Raw genomic sequence first — 19,320 nt, 5'->3', positions numbered from 1 at the left:
CAGGAAGTTGGGGCAGCCTGCGGTGCCTCTCTCCTGGCTGGCAGCTGGCAGACAGTGGAATATAACTGTAATGAAATGCTATAACTGTGATGAAATGCTTAGCCTTGCTGACTCCATTTTCTACCCTGAGAAAGCCCTTGCATAGCAAAGTAGAAGCCCAGAATGTTACTAACAGTTGATGCGAACATTCCTTTCCCTGAAACTAACAAAAGCCACCTTCCTTTGAAGAGAAGGGCCTCAGGGCTGGCAGTTCAGCCATCCCTGTGAAGCAGCAATAACAATGAGATAAGAAGGGATGACCGTGTGAAACCTTGCACCTCGACCTAGCAATGTTTAGAAATGTGGATTTTTGCATAGTAACCTTTGATGTAGAATTCCTTAAGACATGCTCTAATATGCAACACTGTATCAGTTCCAATCTTTCTTCGTTCAGATGCTATGGACTCTCGAATAAAGCCTAAACCTTGTATCAACTCAAGGTCTGGTTGATTTGAATTTCCACTGTTTGACAGCAGCATTAAGAAACCTGCATAAGAAAGGACCCTTTTCTCTGACTGGTGGTGGCTTTGATTCTGATAGGTGCAGGGGGATGGATGTGAGTGAAGGGGTTCCAATCCTAGCCTATTCATTCAACCCTTTTTTCTGTCCAGTGTCTGTTCCACTGGGGATCTTCGCAATTTAGGGTGGATCTCTGCTGTCCGCCCAGCCCTCTCCCTCCTCTTTGCAGCTCCACCTGAAGAGTGTAATCATATTTACAGGTGGAGAGGTAGGCAGATGCAGACTGCAGTCGCTGGCCTCTTTGGCAGGAGGAGAGGAAAAGACTTGAGGGAAGGGGACACTTGGCTGGCATGATCTCGGTCACCAGTTCTAGTTGCTCACAGGGTGCCCTGAGCCACATCTTTTGGCTCTTGGGTGAACTTTTATGGCTGCTGAGAAATACTTTGATGGGAGGGGCACCAGGGACAAATGGTGGGCAATAACAACCTCCTCTGCTCATCTCCCGCCTTGAAAAACCTATAATCTTGGGGATGCTGTGAATCAGTTAAAAGTTGACACGGCAAGAGTTCTGAAAGAACTCAAAGGTGAACTTGTGCATGTCCTGACAAAAATATGTAATCTTTCATTGAAATCTGCCTCCGTTCCTGAGGACTGGAAGGTAGCAAATGTCATCCCCATCTTTAAAAAGGGTTCCAGAGGAGATCCGGGACCTGTCAGTCTGACTTCAATACCGGGAAAGTTGGTAGAAACCATTATCAAGGACAGAATGAGTAGGCACACTGATGAGCACAAGTTATTGAGGAAGACTCAGCATGGGTTCTGTAAGGCAGGGGTCCCCAACCCCTGGGCCATGGACTGGTACCGGTCCGTGGCCTGTTAGCAACTGGGCCACGGAGCAAGTCAGGACCTGGACGGGGTGGTGGACCTCTTCAAGGTGATGCCGCCAAACCTCGAAGGCGGTCTTGATGGCCAGGAGTTCTCGCTCCCAGATGGTGTAGTTGTGCTCTGCGGGTGTCAGCTGCTGTGAGTAGTACGCACAGGGTTGTAGCGGCTGGGAGGGGTCCTCCCACTGGGATAGCACTGCGCTGAGGGCTACACTGGAGGCATTGGTCTCTACTGTGGATGGCAGCTGCAGGTCTGGGTAATGCAGGAGCGGCTCAGTGGTGAAGCAGGTTTTCAGGGTGGTGAAGGCATGGTCTGCCTCTGGAATCCAGTGAAATAGCTCTTTGGGCCGGAGGAGCTGGGTCAGAGGCGTGGTTACGTCGGCATAGGCAGGGATGAACTGGCAGTAATAATTGGCAAAGTCAAGGAACTGCTGTATATCCTTGCAGTTCTGTGGCATCTGCCAGGTCAGGATCACCTTGACTTTGTTTGGGTCCATCCGAGTCCCATGGGGTGAGACAATGTGGCCAAGGAACTCAACTGCTGTTAAGTCGAAGGCACACTTCTCTAACTTGGCATAGAGACCATGCTCGCGCAGGCATTGCAGGACCTGGCGGACGTGCCCTGTGTGCTGGGCGGGGCTTTGGGAATAAATTAAAATGTCATCTAAATAAATGATCACAAAGTGGTATTAGGTTGCAGAAAATGTCGTTCATCAGCCTTTGGAAGACAGTGGGGGCGTTGGTCAGGCCGAAGGGTATCACGAGATACTCGTACTGGCCATAGCAGGTCCCGAAAGCCATCTTCCATTCATCTCCTGCACGGATCCACACCAAGTTGTACACATCTCGGAGGTCCACCTTGGTATAGACCTGGGCCCCCTTAAGGCAATCCAGTAGTTCTGGGATCAGTTGCAAAGGGTAGTGGTCCCGGACGGTGATTTTGTTCAGGGCTCGGTAGTCATTGCAGGACCGGAGCTTGTCGCCTTTCTTCTTGACAAAGGGGAGAGGTGCGGACAGCGGGGACGTGGATGGTCCTTAATTATTTCCTATGGAAGAAAGGCATTTAAAAAGGTGTGCTGTCCCTTTAACTGTGATGGCCAGAACTCCCTTGGAGTTCAATTATGCTTGTCACATCCTTGTTCCTGGCTCCACCCCCAAAGTCCCCAGATTTTTCTTTAATTGGACTTGGCAACCCTAGCAGGATAGTGTACAAGGGAAACATGTCGAAGCCATGCTGAAGAACTCCTCCCGTATACACTCATACTTTTATACATCAGGCCTGCAACAGATGCTTCATATCTCTGCCCGTGATGTTCCTGCTTTCTCTGCAACTGACAGCTGATGTTGAGCTGTATGGACTGTAAATCCCCTCTACACCTGTGCTGGCATTGCTCTTGCAAACCTGGGGATCCTGGAAGAGATAGGGTGGCTGGTTGGCTGGCTGTCAGCTCAAGAGTGAGGGATGAAATCAGCACCTCACTGCCCCTGGCTGTGTGTTCACTGCAGGCTGTGATTTCCCATCTGGTTGCTCAGCTGCAGCTGGCTGGTGGGCACAGAATCCAGCTGTTCCTCATCAGCGGAGTCAGAATTGTCTCCAGGGCCTGGCTGTTTCATGATACTGTCAGACCCTGGGAAATTACTGTGGTGAAATGCTTAGCTTAACTGACTCCATTTTCTAACTAATGAAACCAACCATGAGAAAAGTCCTTGTATATCAAAGTAGTTTGTTACTAACATTTGTGGGAACATTCCTTTCCCTGGAACCAACAAAGGCAACCTCCCTTTGAAGATAAAGCACCTCTGGGGATGGCAGTTTGGCCATCGCTGTGAGACCAGGAGCCGCAAGAGATAAGAGAAAAGTAACTGTGTGGAATGTAACACCTTGAGTTAGCAATGTTTAGAATTGTATAGAACCTATGATACATACTCCTTAAAGCATTCCTCCTTAAGCAAGAAGGTATCAGTTCCAATCTTCCTTCGTTCAGATGTCATGGACTTTCGAATAAAGCCTTAACTTTGTATCCATATGAAGTCTGGTTGATTTGATATTCCATTGTCTGACAGATACTCCACTTGGGGAGAAAAACAAGGTATGGATGCCTAGAAAATGAAAATGACGTGACAAAATTTCATTAAGATATCGAAGGGGCTCAAGTCTCCCATTTTATCTTAGCCTCCAACTGCACCCCAACTTTTGTATCCCACCCCCAATACAAACACTCAGCGCGTTTCCTCACTCCGACAGCTATAGTTTCCCTCTCCTCCCATGGCTTTTCAACTTCAGTTCCCACCACAAACCCCACTGCATGCACTTCAACCCTTCCCTTTTGTGCCCTCCCCTCCAGTCCCTTATAGCCCTCCCCACAACACACTCTGGCATTCTTATTCCTACACTTTCCCTAATACCCATTTCCATCAACAGTTCCAACCACCACCACCTTCTCACATAATTACTTTCTCCCGCTCTTCTTCTTCCTTCCCTCCTTCCAAAGTGCTGCTTCTGTGGCATCACAATGGAGAAAGAGCAAAAGAGGAGAAGAAGAAGGTGGTGGTGACAGTGTTGAAGGAGGTGACTTCTACTGCTGAAGTGAAGGGGGAGGCCCAGCATGCATACACATGATGGGGAGGTGATGGGGAGGTGATGCCAAGAAGAGGGGGTAGCTGCACATGGGCATGGAGAGCCAGTTTGGTGTAGTGGTTAGGTGTGCGGACTCTTATCTGGGAGAACCGGGTTTGATTCCCCACTCCTCCACTTGCACCTGCTGGCATGGCCTTGGGTCAGCCATAGCCCTGGCAGAGGTTGTCCTTGAAAGGGCAGCTGCTGTGAGAGCCCTCTCCAGCCCCTCCCACCTCACAGGGTGTCTGTTGTGGGGGAAGAGGTAAAGGAGATTGTGAGCCGCTCTGAGACTCTTCGGAGTGGAGGGCGGGATATAAATCCAATATCTTCTTAAAAAGAGAGAGGAAGGGGGGAGGGACCCCCCAGCCAGCCAACCTGGCACAAGTTATGGTGAGCTTTGCCTTTTCCCTCACTTGCACACAGGATTTTCCCTTTGTTTCTTCTTTCTTGCTTGCTGAGTGGCCCCTAAATCTATTTTACTCTTATTAGTTGGCCTGTGGCTGTTCCACCCTGACATGTTATTATATATTTTGATGCTGGTTGGGCATTTCTTGTGTGCCATTACAGAAATAGAATATATATCCTTATATTCTACTTCTGTAATGACACACAAGAACATTTTAAAAGTTCAAAATAAAATATTTTATTTAACTTGGAGGGGAAAAGGTAAGGTAGAATCGAGGCAGGATGTATGAGGTGAACCGATAATAAAAACTGAGGTAACTTCGTGAAAACGTGGTGATGCGACATCACCCCAGAGTCAGAAACGGCTGGTGCTTGCGCAGGGAACTAACTTTACCTTTACTTAACTTTGTAATCACATCAAATCCAGATGATATGTTGCCAGCAAGTAAGTATTTTTGCTTTTCAACAAGGTCTTTGAAACTTTGAGGAGAGAGGCTTTCTTTTCAGTTTCAGCTTTAACTCACAAACATAGGTTTCTGGGTTTCACTGACGCTTCACCTTTAGAAGGCAGGAACACACAACCAAGTTCCCCAAATCCTTCTATATAGAGAGACCAGGGCTCACTCCTCTTTTAAGAGTTATCTCCCTTTTCACTGGGCAGGGATTACTTCTCTTGACTAGAAGCTATGCCCCTTTTTGGCTGGAATGGGGATCCACTGTTATCCACTTACTCTGTCAGCCTCTTTCCAAGCCAGCAATCAGTGCTAAACTGTCTCTTTATTTGACCCCCTGTCATAATGTGTCCTTAACATGCCTATTTTTTTTTATCTTGCTGTCCTTTGAAACAATCTTTTATTTATCTGGTTTAAACAATTTATTGGTAGCATATGGTTACAAAACTTAACTATTTCTTATTTTTTTTTCCCCATTAACCCATATGACATTTCCATCCCCCCTCCCTCCAATGTTGACTTCCCCGAGGTTATAAGTTCAAACCAATACTAAAGGCACTTCTAACTGCTCAAAGTTCAATATATATATTCTTACAACTAAAAAATTGTCCAATGTTTCTTTACTTTCCAAGTTTTCTCCATATATCCTTTAAATTTTCTCCACTCCCTTTTGAATATCTCTAAGTCATAGTCTCTTAGTGTTCTGGTTAATTTGTCCATTTCACACCACGATAAAACTTTCATGGTCCATTCCCATTTCTCTGGTATTTTTTCTTGCTTCCAAAGCTGCGCGTATAAAGTCCTAGCAGCTGATAACAGGTACCAAATTAGAGTCCTATCTTCTTTTGGAAATTTTTCTAATTGTAATCCAAGTAAAAACGTCTCTGCAATTTTCTTAAAATCATAGCCCAAAATTTTGGAGATTTCTTGTTGTATCATCTTCCAGAATTCTTTCGCTTTTTCACATGTCCACCACATATGGAAGAAAGAACAATCTTTTATTTATTATAGTTTCACCGCACTCTTCCTAAAAGGAGCTCAGAGCACCTCTCCTCATTTTAGCCTTGCAAGTTAACATACCTCATAGAGTTTCCCTGAGGACAACATGGGGAGGGGGACATTGTGGTGAGTGGGCAAAGTGATGACTGGAACATGAGTCTCCCCAATCCTAATAGGCTGAACGCATGAAATTGCCTTATACTGATAAAGCCCATTGGACGATCATGGGTAGTATTATCTCTGACTGGGAGTGGCTCTCCAAGACCTCAGGTATATCCCATAATCTATGTCCAGATCTTGTTAACTGGTCATGCCAAGATCAAACCTAGGACCCTCCTTGCAAAACTAGTGGTCTACCACTGATCCACTGCCCCCTCCTTAAAATCCAACACAAATCCCTAGCTCTAACCATTGTACCACACATTCGCACCTAACAACCTATATTATTTCACTTATGCATAAGTCCTAGCTCAGAATGGATTGCTCTCTCATGGATTGCTGCCTTGATGTGGCAAGAGGGCTTGTGTGGTTCAGTGAGGCTGTGGGCTACGCCATGCAGGGCCACCCAAGATAGACAGGCCACAGCTGAGATCCCAGACAAAATGTGATCCACTGGCGAAGGAAATGGCAACTCCCTCCAGTACCCTTGCCAAGAAAAACCCATAGACAGTAACAAAAGGCTAAAAGATATGGCACTGGAAGATGAGCCCCTCAGGTTGGAAGGTGCCCAATATGCTACTGGGGAAGAGTGGAGGACAAGTACAAGTAACCACAGAAAGAATGAAGTGGCTGGGCCAAAGCCAAAAGGACGGTCAGCTGTGGATGTGTCTGATGGTGAAAGAACAGTCCGATGCTGCAAAGAACAATACTGCATTGGAACGTGGAATGTAAGATCAATGAATCAACATAAGCTGGATGTGGTCAAACAAGAGATGGCAAGACTGAACATCGACATCTTGGGAATCAGTGAACTAAAATGGACAGGAATGGATGAATTTAACTCAGAGGATCGCTATATCTATTACTGTGGGCAAGAGTCCCATAGAAGAAATGGTGTGGCCTTTATGGTTAACAAGAGAGTGAGGAAGGCAGTAATGGGATACAATCTCAAACATGACAGAATGATCTCGGTCTGTATCCGAGGCAAACCATTCAATATCACAGTATTCCAAGTCTATGCCCCAACCACTGACGCAGAAGAGGCTGACGTGGACCAGTTCTATAAAGATCTACAACACCTTCTACAATTAATACCAGAAAAAGATGTCCTCCTCATCATAGGGGACTGGGATGCCAAAAGGTAACCGGAACAACTGACAAGTTTGGCCTTGTTGAACAAAATGAAGCCAGTCAAAGGCTAATAGAGTTTTGTCAAGAGAATAAGTTGGTCATAGCAAACACCAGTTAGGATATAAATAAATAACAGTAGCATATAATAAAAACCAAGTTAAAACAATCAAACAATCAAAGCAAGATGGCAGCAAACAAGACCAAAATTCCAGAGCTATTGCTGATGAGTGCACACACAAGTGTATGTATTGGATGTTAAAATGTTCATCTTATTTGTTTAGTACATTTTTATCTGGTCCTTCCTCCAAGGAGCTCAGGGCAGCATAAATCATTTTCAGTCCCTCCATTGTATCATCACAACAGCCCTGTGAGGTAATTATATAACTAGCCCAAGGTAACCCAGCTGACATCATGACAGAGTAGGATTTGAACCTGGGTCTCTCTGATCCTACTCCAACACTCTTAACCACTACACATTGCTGTCTGTCTGGAAACTCATAACTGTTTAATTATTCTCTTCTCTTCCATCAGAATAATGGCCACATCTGAAATTTTCCAATTATTCATTTAAAATGTATTAATTTATGTGAACATTTATACCCCCATCTTTACCTTTGGTAGGTAAATGTAATAACGTAACATTACCAGGGCTTTTTTTCTGTAAAAAGATGTGTCAGAACTCTCAAGAGGGAAAGGAAAGAGAAACACATGGATGCCCCTCGTGAACTTTTAAACATTTTTTTACAATTGTGTTTCCACAAAGAGATTCTGTGTTCCACCACGTTCCCCCAGAAAAAAAGCCCTGAACATTACAAATGTAATGTTATTACAAATGGAGGTTTTGAGCAGTGATTGGTTAATCCCTGAACACACATTGCTCTTCCGTTTCCACATGGCCTTGGCAAGTGGGAAAACTGAAGAAATTTGAACTTTTTGCAACATCATAAAACCAAATTTGAAGTTTTACTAGTGAACCTGTAATCCAAATACATATCTGAAATCAAAACAAACTACATCAGAATAATGGCCACATCGGAAGATTTCCAGTTATTTATTTATTTAAAATGTATCAATTGAACGTTTATGCCCCTATCTTTACCTTTGCTAGGTAAATATAATAATCAGTGGTGAAAGTTCTGGTGAATTTCTTGTATCCTGAATATACTGTGAATCTGAGACATTAATTTTATACTATTTGCCTAGGTCACTGCATCATATGTACAACATTAATTTCATGCATTGATGCAGCAGGTGTTTTGTAGGCAACAGTTTGTTACATCACTGTCTTTTTATTGCAATCCAATACAAATCCTTTCAGCCTTTCAGATTTGAGTCATCTTACGTCATACGCCTATATATATCCTTCAACACCAATAGCTGTTTGCCTGTAGAATAAAAGATACTTTGTGAGTTGTCTATATATGTTATTACTCCGGGCAACAGCATATGCTTCCTGTTCTTGAGCTATGAGTCGATAAAAAATAAACTTGTCAAGATCAGTGCAAAGCTAGTTTTGGAAAGACCTCTGCCCCTTGCCCCCATGCCTTCATAGGATCCAGTCCTGTAATATTATATAACTGGAGAATAGAAATCTAATTTTTGGAATATGTAAAACAATATGTAACCTCTTTGTATTTTGTTTAGTAAATTAGATAGGTAATTAACAACATGTCTACATTTATGATTTATTCTGCAGGAAAATAGGTACTTAAGATTTCAACAAAAATGCAATAATAGTTTGAACTAGAATCTGGGGCATGTGTTTTGAAATAGCATTGGAGATTCTGTCATTTGGTGCTAACACTCTGCTTGGTTACAGTTGCAGCTAAATGTGTGCGTCCGCAGACTTTAATGCACACAAACACTTTCAACAGATAACTGCCTAAATGTCAAAGTTCATTTCCATTTTCTTTCTTAGCCACATTGTTAAAAATTGAAACTTTCATTCATCTGGACCCTTGCTTTCATATGTGATATTTGATCCAGAGAACAACAAAAGGCAAACTGTTATTATACAGCTGCGCAGGGGTTTCCCACACATGTCCTTCAGTCATCCCCTTTGTCAAGCATTGTATACTCATTCTATACTATAGAAGCTGGATTTCAGAATTGTTACTTTTATATTATAGAATCCAGACTTTAGAGTGTTACTAACCCAGAATTAAATATGGGCACATCAAAGTAGCAGCCCCCACCTTTCTTCTTTCGCTTTTACTAACAGATGCAGGAATGTCCTCTTTGAAGATAAGACCTTCTGGGAATTGTTCTCAGGCTCAGCCAGGCCTGAACCCAGGATGTGCTAGCCGCAATAGAGATAAGGAACCCAGTGTGTGAATTTCACACGTGAATGTAGAATTGTTTATAGAACCTTTGATGTGCCATTTTAAAGCAGGTATTCTAGTGTTACAAAGTATCAGTTCCAATCTTCAGCTCGAATGAGCCACATGGATTATCAATAAACCTAACTTTGTTTCAAAATCCAAGGACTGGTTATTTTGAAATCTCATGCTTGACACCTTTGTGGCCACCATTTTCCCCCTCCTGTGCCACTGGAAGATTTTTATCGACTTTAAAAAAATAAGTAGTTGCTATATCTCTGTTTTGTAGGTGGACTAATGTTGTGTATTAGTAATAGTGTTCCTGCCTGGTGTCAAGTCTGCTTAAAACTCTGGTCAAGTCTGCACCTAATCACTGGTTCAGGAGAGAAGCATCCTGGGTAAAGCCATATTGTATTCCAATGCTGCTAGCTTGAACTCTCCTCACCCCCCTCCTTCCTTTTCTTTGTTATGTAGTATTGCTTTGAAATGGGAATATGTGAACAGTTTATCTGTGCCTTCTCAGGCTTGGCGCCGGGGGAGGTTGGAGCCAGAGACGCTCAAGGCCAAACCGGGCCTGAGAAAGAAATTGTAACATCAATGTGTGAATGTGCCCTGCATAGTACCCCTCCCTCAAGAATCCCTTTGAAGTACACCTTATATGATTGCATTCTACTGTATGATCTTTAGTCTTTCAATCTTACTGTAGTCGAGAACTATGATATCAATAAACTAGTTACTTTGTTTCAATGAAGACTCATTATTGAATCTACCGACTTGTCACCTGGCTCATTGGAACCTTTAGGACTGAGCTTGGGGACTCAGGAACAATGGGCGGTAGGATCCAAATCCCTGCTGCCCTGCTTCAATCACACACCCCCTGTTGGTTTGAATAATCCAATGGTGTTCTAGCGTGGGAACCTTAAAGTACATATAGTTGGCCGAGTTCACTGGTCTGAGAGTTCAGTCATTACTATGCTGTACTGATCACTGCCACCTTGCCTCTTCTATGCCTTGAACCCACTATATTATAATCACTGTCGTATTATAACATTCTATGGTATAGCCATACTGATTTTTTTAACCTAGCTAAAAGCCCTCTGGTGGAGCAGCAAGGAGGAAATGATGAGAAAAATGGCATCAATGCAGGTGGGAGCCTCAAAAACACACACCTTCCCATCCAGGTGGTGTGCTTACTATCCAGAAAGATGAGAACAAAGTAGGTTTGGAAAGGATCAGAGCAAAGCTCTCAAGGACATGGTTGGAATGAAAGAATGACCTGGCAGGGATGCTCCGAAACCCACTGCTCCAGGATAGAAGCCGAGACCAATTTCGCAGTCGCTGTTGCTCCACCCCGGGCTTCTGCTATCATTGGATCAAGCAATCAGTTCACCACCAGTTGCTGCATGGGCACATTATGATCCACAGCTCCCTCTAATTCTCCCCATGCTTTACCAATCTTGTTTTTTAGAGATCAGGAAGGTGCTGGGAGAATTGCAGGGAGCCGCAGGTCAAAATGTGCCAATGCAGCAACTGATGAGGCATCAATTGCTTGATCTGATGAAAGCAGAAGCTCAGGGGTGGAGCAACAGTGACTGCAGAGCAAAATGGCCATCAGTATTCATCCCAGGTTAATAACTATTAGAAATCCATTCTCAGGTCCCAATTAGATGTGAATATTTGCAAACCCTGCAGAGGGGAAAAAACCATCAAATATTTAAAAACACTAATCAAACTTTTATTATGCTATTTATACTTATTACTCTCTGTAGGCTATAATGAAATTGAGTTGGGGATCGCAACCCAATGAGATCCTACAAATTCTCAATACACAGTTTCTAAGCTGAGATTGTAACAGAGTGTCACTAACAGTTTATAGTTTACAAAAGTGTCGTTGTGCATTTTAAATGACAACACAATTAGCACTGCTTGCAGGTAACAAAATAGGTACTGCTGTGCACAGGAAAGCAAAATATATGTAAAGGCCTCCAGTCAGCTCCTCTAAAGTTCTCAACAATAATGAATCCATAGACTTCTAAATCTGTTCCAAATGGTGAAGCAGAGAAAGCACTCTGTGAAGATAAACTGTCAGCCGAACGTCTCTCTTAGGTAATTTGTTAGACGTTTCAAACACTGTCGTCTTCTAAAAAAAAAAAAAAGCGGCTGAATAATGGAACTGTGAAACAATATATCATGACAAATTGTAGTAAGATTTACCCCAGCTAGTCTCATTCTGCACAATAAAGACTAGCAAAAGCAAATTACCCTGATTTCCAACATATTCATTTGACAACAGATCAAAACTTTCAACCAGAATCAGTGGGTTGTCAGACTGCAACACAACCACAGTTCAATTATATCTTCTGTCTGTGTTTCAGGGGGATAAGCTTTCAAGAGTCAAAACTCCCTTCATCAGATACAAATTGGAATGGAAATCTCTGAGTCCTTATATCTCAGGCAGAAGTTTGGAAGTGTGTTGTAAAGAATGAATTCAGGATGCAGATGTACAATGTGCATTGTAATCAACAATTAGATCAAATTGGAACTGTGTGGGTAATACCTTTGGGTCATGTGATCTTACTTACCGTAGTTCTCTTTGGCACATTTAATGATAGATTTTCTTCATGAAAATTTGCAGGCTGTGCCTTGAAATGAATTCTGCTGGTACCAGCAATGTTTCTCAAGGATTACAGTATGTATTTAAGTCTCTGGCGAAGTACTAGAGGGAAGTGTGAAAAATGTTAGTAGACAATACTTTTTAGCGACATGTTTGGGGACTTAATAGGAACTTTTCAATGTGAGCTGGAGTGGTTGCCAACATTGCTTGAAGCTGCTAACTGTATGGTTTGCAGTAGGGATGGGCAGAGACCAGAAAATGCTGCTTCGGATCATGAACAGAACCGGACTGGTTCCTGGACCAGTTTGCAAACCGAACCACAGCCTGGTTCGCGAACTGGTTCAGTTTTTTAAAAGCCCCCCCCCCCACAGGGCTTTCAAGCTCCAAAATGGCAGGCTGTCTCCACATCACTCTCCTCAATGTACCCACCAAGTTTGGTCCACATTGGACTTTGGGGGGCTGAGTTACAGACCCCTAAAAACGGTTATTCAGTGCAATGCTTTTCAATGGGATGTCAGCTTTGCTGGTTCAGGAGTGACAAAAACTGACCTGGGTGACCTAGAGGCCTTCAATGCACACAATTCCTCCACATGACCCACATGTTACATGCATGTCAGATTTGAGGGGGATCCAAGTAGCAGACCACCAAGCAAGGTGCCTCCAGGAAACTGTTTTGGGGGAGTTATCCAATGCCAGTTTGAGCCACTACAGTGTGGGCCTGGTTAAGCTACAGGCATCAGACTCCCAGAGTACTTCCCCAGGGACCACCCACATGGCTGCAGGTGGGTCTTCCTGGGACCAGCCACCCAGCCCTGGTGACATGATAACTGATTGGGGCCAAGCCTTCCATCCTACCTGGGAAGGTGACAGGGACAACCGAGCCTGGCAACTGGGACTCACTGCACAACTGTGGGAGGGGGCACTGGTGGACTAGCTAAGGGAATGTGTGGGAATATGTGGCAGAGGAGAAAGGATGCTTTTCTGAAGGAGCAGAAAGGGTTCCCACAGCCGGGGAAGAGGGCAGTTAGCCAAGCCCCCCAGAACTCCCCAGGTAGTTCTGAGTGGGACAGGAGAGAGGAAACCGCCCCAGGCAGAGAACCAGGCAATGTAGGAAGAAATTGGGTGCTTTGTGGAGGAGCAGAAAGGGGACCCCATAGTCAGGGAAGAGGGCAGTTAACCAAGCCCCCTAGAAATCTGTAGGTAGTTTGGGTGCCTGAGTGGGAGAGAAGAGAGGAGCCCCCCCCCCACCCGGCAGAGACTCAAGCAATACAGGAAGAAATTGGATGCTTTTTGAAGGAGCAGAAAGGGGACCCCACAGCCAGCATGCAGAGAAAAAGGCAGTTTTCAGCACCCACAAAAGTCCATTCCCAAACCAAATCAAAAACATGTTTTAAATGAAAAAAAAAATCTATCCATGTTTCTCACTCCTCACAGCAAAGAAAAAGATTGGGGGGGGGGGGAGAAATGTAGCTCTGAATGCAAGGAAAAGAGAAAGAAGAGAGAGGCAATGCTTTTACTCTGACAGTTTGTATAGAGGCCAGGAAATTCAACAGGTTTCTCCACCCACCCCAGTAATCCCCCCGGCAGTCCACCAAAAGATATTCTTTCATGCGCAAGAAGAACAAGACTCACAAAAACCAGACACAAACAGAGGACAGAAATGTGCCTCCAGTGATTCTATACATCCCCCCACCCCCATCCTGAGGAAGTCAAATCGATGCCTGTCATTGGAAATCAGACTTGCCTGTCAGCTTCAGACTGTCACTATTGGTCCCTCGATGGCTGGATATATCCCACCCAGACCCACTTTTCAGTGCAAAACTCCATGGGTGGAGTTTCTTTGCTGAGAGTACACAAGAGGTTCCGAACCGGGCAGAAAGTTCAGAGACTTCCTGGTCTGAACATATGACTTTCGAACCAAGCTGTCCAAGCCCCGAACAAGGTAAAGTCCAGGCCAGATTTTAGTTAGGGTTCGGGTCTTTGCCCACCCTAGTTTGCAGCATCTTTCTAGCTTTTTAACTCTGAACAAAAAGACTGATGATGCACTCAATTTTTTTAATCCTGATTTCCCCTCCCCCCCCCATTATAATAGTAATAGTAGCAGTTTTATTGGGCATGATCCAGTCAAAATAAAGTTTTTAATTAATCTTAGTGGAAAGATCCAGTATATTTAACTGTTTCCCACTGAAACCAATGGGATTTAAAAATACTTAACTTGATTTATTTGTTTAGATAATTTTTAATTTACTTTTCAACACAAAGATCGTCAAAGCAAGGAATGAAAATTAAACATAAAATCAATTGAACAATCACTATATTCAATGAAAAGTTCAGCCATAAATTATACAGTAGCCAAAAACAATAAAACAAAAGCACATTAGCTACAAAAAGACTGTGGGTGTTTTCACACTGACCTTACTCGGGAGTGACGTCCCTCTTCACCGTGCAGCGTCTGTGCGGATTTCGCACTAATTGCTCCGCAGAACCCGGAAGAGCCGCAAAGTCCCGCGGCTTTTGCATCGCAAATGTAAACTGGTTTTTGGCCAGTTTACATTTGCGACGCAAAAGCCGCGGGACTTTGCGGCTCTTCCGGGTTCTGCGGAGCAATTAGTGCGAAATCCACGCAGACGCTGCACGGTGAAGAGGGACGTCGCTCCCGAGTAAGGTCAGTGCGAAAACGCTCTGTGTAAGTAAGAAAGGCTTAGTTTTAGGCAGTGCCAGTTCCAGGTTCTGTGGTGTTCTGGGCAGAAAATGCTCAGGGGCTTGCCTCCCTCTCATTCTTCCCTTTCCAACCACCTGTGTGTCCCACCCACCTGACAGTGAATCCTTCCCCTGCTCACAAGCCCTCCTACCATCTGCACTCAAAGTCATCTACAAAATTTGCCACTACACAGCTCACCCCTATTTCCAGAACATTTATGAACAAACTGAATACTATTGGCCCCAATACTGATCCTTGTGGAATCCTGCTGCTTGCTTCCCTCCATTGGGGGAACTGTCCATTTGTTACTGTTCTTTGCTTCCTCTCATTTAACCAATTCTTAATCTATAAGAGAACCTGTTCTCTTATTCAATAACTGCAAAGTTTAATCGGGAGTCTTTGGTGAGGTACTTTGTAAAAACAGTCTGAAAGTAGATATATAAGTCCATTGGGGCACCATTATCTACTCACGGGTGTCAAACATTTTTTATGAGGGCCAAATCTGACATAAATGAGACCATGTCAGGTCGGTCCATGTGCTTCATAAAATGTAATACCAGGTATGGAGATATAAACCTTATAAAGGACACAGACAAACACAATGAAAGATTTTTTAAAAACTTTAAATAAAACATGATTAAAACATTAGCACTCGGTCTTAAAAGTGCTTTCTTTGGATCTCTCCCATGGGACCCAGGGAACTGGGCAAAGGACGCTCTAGCTCTTTCCTTCCTTCCCCAAGGGACTAGGTTTCCTGCTCTGGATATATTTAAAGCCTCAGCCAGTAGGCTTGGCTCAGTAGCTGTGCTGTGCAATTGAGAGAGTCTGGCAAAGCAAGCTATCCCTCCCCCCATTCCTCCCTAAGGGAGGAGCCTCAGCAAACATAGAAAATAGAGGCTGTAGCTCCTGTGCAATTGAGCAAGCCTGGCAAGGCAAGCTGTGATGCAGAAGGAAGGAAGAAAGAAGGAAGCAGATGACAGTTAGTTGCTCAGGGGCCTGATAGGAGCCCTTTGAGAGCCTGATTTGGCCCCTGGGCCGCATGCTTGCCACCCCAATCGACATGCTTCTTCACTTTCACAAAGAACTCTAAAAGGTTGGTGAGACAGAATGTTCCTTTTCAGAAGCCATGCTGATTTTCCCTCAGTAGGCTTTGTTCTTCTATTTGCCTAATGTTAGTCTGATTCTCTTCTGGACGCGTAAAAAAAAAAAATCAGTACAACATTTGATATTCTCCAGTCTTTTGGTACTGTGTCTGTATTTAGTGATAAATTACATATACAGGTTAGTACGTTAACAATCTTGTATTTGAGTTCCTTAGAACTCTTGGGTGTACGCCATTAGGACCTGGAGACTTAACAGTTTTTAATTTCCCCTGTAAGTCTAGAACTTCATCTCTTGTCACCTCAATTTGACTTAGTTCTTCAGACACCTTTCCTGAAAATAGTGGCTAAGATATGGATACATACCCCACAGTTTCTACAGAGAACACAGATGCAAAAGATTAATTAAGTTTCTCTGCTATCTCCGCATCTTCCTTTAGTAATCCTTTTATTCATTAGTCATCCAAAGGTGTAATGGCTTCACTAGCTGGTTTCCTGCTCTGGATATATTTAAAGATTTTTTTTATTGCTTGTCTTGATACTTTTAGTAATCCGCTCTTCAAATATTCTTTTATCAAATCTAATCATTAACTTGCGTGGGGTTTTTTTGCCAGAACTTGTGGTTCCTTCTGTTCACTTCATTGGGGCAAAACTTCCACTTTTTAAAAAGAAGTATAGCTTTCTTGACTTGCATTGTTAACCATGAAGAAATTCTTTTAGACTTGGCAATACCTTTCTGACCCTGGAGAATGCATTGTATCTAGGCTTCAATTAGCATGGTTTTAAATAGTTTGCCAAGCATCGTCTAGGGAATTGACTCTCGTGTTTTGCTGTCAGCTTACCTTTTACTATTCTCATTTTTGTAAAGTTCTTTGTTTTGAAATCAAATGTTAAAGTTTTGGACTTTAGTGGTAACTTTCCATTGACCTGAATGCTGAACTTAATAGCGCTGTGGTCACTGTTTCCAATTGGAGTTCCTAATTGCTCTTACATCTCTCACCAGGTCTTGGGCCCTGCTCAAAACCAAGCCCAAGGTCATTACCCCTTTCCTGCTCTGGATATATTTAAAGCCTCAGCCAGTAGATGGAAGAGAAGTCATTTGTGATTTACTGCTCCTAAGCATAGTCATTATAATCTCCAGGAATCGGATTTCTACAGCATGACTTGAGCACATGTTTACCCTGTCAATGTGAGGGTAGTTGAAGTCTCCCAGTATCACAATATTATCTGCTTTAGTAACTTGCCTTATATTCTTCTCCATCGCAAGATCAGCTTCAAGGGTTTGATCATGTGGGTGACAATATTTTAAATATCCCTTGGGGCTCAGCATTTCCACTCATATCACTCCTGCTGGGGATTTCATTCTCCTGAGGTTTTTGAATTTATTTGATTCTATGCCCTCTTTGATATACAGCATAATACATACTCCAGCCTGTCCCTCCCTGTCCTGCCTATAGAACTTATACCCCAGGATGACCATATTTTACTGCTTTTCTCCATTTCACTTTGGGGTCAGGCAGCAATTTTTCTCCAGGCCAGTTTTGCCAGGGATTCTGGAGGATGTTCGAGGGGGTGGTGGTGGTGGTTTACCATCTTCTGGGTGTGGAGCAGGTGTCACTGGTGGTGTGTGGGGAGAGGCATTTTTGAATTTCCTGCATTGTGCAGGGGGTTGGACTAGATGACCCCGGAGGTTCTTTCCAGCTCTATGGTTCTGTGTTTCTGAGATACCCACTATATCTAATTTGCCATTTAGCAGCAACCAGCTCTTTCATCTTGGCTCAAAGACTTCTAGCATTGGTATAATATATCCTTTCCCTGACAACACTCATTGGTGCACACAGATGGTAGTGCTGCTGATCTGATTGCCTGGAGTGCTGCCTTTCTCCACCACCTGCATGCACTTCCCCATTAATGCTGAGAAGTTCCAAACAAGCAGAATGGAATACTTGCAAGTGAATAGGAAAGGACAGGCAGGAGGGGAGGTCCACAGGTGGAAGGTTTATGACTGTGGGTTCTACCAGAAGTCCTGGGGACTGGTAGCCACCCCATTTCAGGGACCTGCTCCCAAAAAACTCTTCTTAGGATAGCACTAAAAGTTTTTAAGGCCCACAAAAGAAAAAAAAATGTAAATTTGATTGGATTTGTCCAGTGTTAATATAAAGATAGCGCAGCAGTTGTGTGCCATGCTGTTCTGTGGCCCAGATGGAAATGGAGCATGTGTACAATGAGAAATAATGAAGCAGTGTGAAAAAAAGGACATTTCATGTTTGTAACATTGAAAAGGGAGATGATTACTCTAGCATAACTGTATGCCTTTGAAGTTTGATGAGCAGTCTGGACCTTCCCCAAGGCAAATTCAATTTTATAATTATTAGGAAAGAAAATGAAAAGAAAAAGGCATACATCATAATACTATTATGTAAATCTCTGTTAGGTCCACATTTGGAAATCTAGGCATGCATTCTGGGTTGTTGCGCCTCAGAATTAATATTACAGAGGTTCAGAATATGTAGAAATGACAAATAAGGGAGCAGAGGCATGATACGCACAAGGTAAAGCAATTTTAAGTTTAAATTTATTTTAGTTGCAGATATTTAAACAGACCCTTAACTGTTCTATTTAAATAATTGGAGGTTCTTAACTTTGCCTTCATCATGCCTTATGAATTGACTACAAAATAAGACTTAAGAGAGTTTAAATTGGGTAGGTCATGACAAGCATTTACAAAATTATGAACAGTATAGCAGGAGTGAATAAAGAAACATTTTGTTTCTCACAGAATAGTAGATCTTAGAATAACCCAGTGCACACTCACACATACACACACATACTGAGAGAATCATTTTCCGTGCAATTATATCATTTTTACTTGGTACAAGATATTGTGGTCATTAGCAAAGATGACATTAAAACATTATTAGAACAATTCACAGAGTATCTATCCATGGCTTTTATTCATGATAGGTAAGAGGAATATCATATCACAGTTTTTGGCTCTCAGATGCTTGATAGCCAAAAACTGGCTTTCTCCATTGTGCATTGCTTATGGCCTTCCCAAGACTATTAATCTAATCCAGCAGGGAAATTCTTATTATTTTATTTACACAGAAATGAATTAAGAAACACAGATTTGTATTCAGATATAAATTCTATTGGTATGTTACACCTCCGTGTACATACAAGGAATGTATAGAGAATTGCATATCAATTAGTAAATATGTTGTCAGCTAAAGTATTTTTAAAAGCAAGTATAAAGGCCATTGAAGAAATAGCTATATTTGATCCAAAAAAATCTTCATGTTGGGTCAATGCCCAGAAGAGAATTATTTTAGGCAAGAGAGAAAACTACTGGCTGAAATGACAGCATGCATCAGGGAACAGTAATGTTCTGACATATCTTTGGACACATTAATTCAGCTAAAACAGGATTCTCAGGCTTTAC

Source organism: Heteronotia binoei, chromosome 5 (genome assembly GCF_032191835.1).
Source record: "Heteronotia binoei isolate CCM8104 ecotype False Entrance Well chromosome 5, APGP_CSIRO_Hbin_v1, whole genome shotgun sequence".
Classification (NCBI taxonomy): Eukaryota; Metazoa; Chordata; class Lepidosauria; order Squamata; family Gekkonidae; genus Heteronotia; species Heteronotia binoei.
The sequence above is the reverse complement of the archived record's forward strand: the minus strand, read 5'-3'. Positions refer to the sequence as shown.